The 1,964-nt window shown below is 44.3% G+C and overlaps 1 non-coding gene across 1 annotated transcript; it reads right to left on the bottom strand.

Annotated features, from left to right (window-relative positions):
• Positions 1–801: 801 nt before the first annotated feature.
• LOC118482525 lies at positions 802–907 on the bottom strand. The gene has a single exon (XR_004868559.1). It is a non-coding gene; the product is annotated as a small nucleolar RNA R71 (small nucleolar RNA).
• Positions 908–1,964: the final 1,057 nt, after the last annotated feature.

Raw genomic sequence — 1,964 nt, 5'->3', positions numbered from 1 at the left:
GGTTTTCAGTATTCGACCCTTCCATTTGGGCAAACTTCGGGAATTCAAGGAGATGGTTATGATGAAGGATTTGAAGATTTTGAGGGTTATGAAGAGGATGGGTACTTTTATGGAGGTTATGGTGATCAAGGGGAGTTTGGGTATGTGCAAAGTCAATCCCAAGGGATGGCAAGTGTTGGTGGAATGCCTCAATAACAACTTATACCACAACACATTCGGCCAAGACCACAAGGGCCACCAATACAACAACCTATCCCATTGCAACAAGTCCGGCCACAACATGTACAACCACAATTCCAAAGACCACCTCAACGCCCACCGATGCGACAACAACAGTTTCAACAACCAATCGCACCACAAGGCAAGTACCAAGGCCAAATGGTCCTATTATTCCAAGAGGTAGGTATGGTGTACCAAGGAGACACCTTAGAGAAAATGTGAGGGGCATCGAAGCACATTTTCGGCCGGTAATCACTCAAAACCCTTCACCGATAGTCATTCCTCATAAGGATCAAGGGCGAACATTTGAAGTAAGGACCAACTCTTTGCAAAGTTTACCAAAGTACAAGGGGTTGGCAACGGAGGAGCCTTACTTTCATTTAGAGGCTTATGACTCGATTTGCAACACTCTTGGGAGCCAAGGGTTTTCGGCCGACGATATCAAATTGGTATTATTCCAATTTTCTTTGGAAGATAAGGCGAAGAAATGGTTCTACACGTTACCTTCGGCATCCATATATACATGGGGGGAGATGCAACAAACTTTCTTGGATGAGTTTTGCACCGCCCAAAAGACTAACGATGCAAGAAAGGGGTTGAGAAGCTTCCAACAACAACATGGTGAGATGTTTCACGAGGCGTTTGAACGCTTCAATATGATGATTAAAAATTGCCCTCACCATGGAATTGAATTGTGGGAGTTGATGAATGCCTTTCACGAGGGGTTGAGCACCGAAGATGCACGTGACTTGATGTCTATTACCGGTGGGACTTTTGGAATAAATTATGAGAACGATGATTGGGAGTTCTTGGAAAGCATGGCAACTACATCAAAGAGGAAAGCTCAAGCCTCAAGAAGAGCCCGACCGGCCATTGCCCGACCTCAAGTGCACGCCATAGATGATGGTAATGTTCAAACCACTAACCAAATTTATGATGTTTGTGCTTTGTGTAATGAAATAGGTCACGCGGCTGAAAATTGCCAAGGGATGTTGGAAGGGCAATACGAAGAGGTCCATGCGGTTCAAGGTCAAGGAGGAGGTGGTAGGAATTACAACAACATGAACTCTAATACCTACCACCCCGGGTTGAGAAATCACCCGAATTTTCGGTATGGGAACCCTTCAAATCAAGCCAACCCGAACTTTCAAGGTAGTCAAGGTAACTTTGGTTCACTTCAAAATCTTACAATAACCAAGGTGGATGCCGAGGCGGAAACAACCAAGGCTATCAAAAACAATACCAAACGGGTCAAGAACAAGGGGGGTCTTCGGGTGGAAACGAGATGATGGAGATGCTAAAGAGCATGCAAATGGAGATGCAAAAACGGAACCAACTCGATGAAGTTCGAATGCAAAAGGACGAGGTTCGTGATAAAAGCATCCAATCACTAACAACCCAAATGGGTCAATTAGCAACCGATGTGGCTGAATTGAAGAAAAGTAAGGGTCAACTTCCAAGCGACACTAAGGTAAACCCTTCACATGGTTCGTCACGAGGTAATGTTAATATTAATCATGTTAGTGTTTTAAGAAGTGGAAAAGAGTTCAAAGCCAATTTGTCACCCGAATTGGTTGAGGGGGTAGTTGAGGATGTCACGGGTAATGAAAGTGATGATGAAGCTTCACCGGTTAAACCAAAAGAAACAATTGTTAAAAAACCGGGTTTGGGTGAAAACGAAAAGAATGAAAAACTTGAGGGTGAACCGAGTCAAGTTCCGTTTCCATCGGCCTTACTTGACCCGG

Source organism: Helianthus annuus, chromosome 9, assembly GCF_002127325.2.
Source record: "Helianthus annuus cultivar XRQ/B chromosome 9, HanXRQr2.0-SUNRISE, whole genome shotgun sequence".
NCBI classification, from domain to species: Eukaryota; Viridiplantae; Streptophyta; class Magnoliopsida; order Asterales; family Asteraceae; genus Helianthus; species Helianthus annuus.
This window is presented reverse-complemented; position numbering and strand designations above follow the sequence as displayed.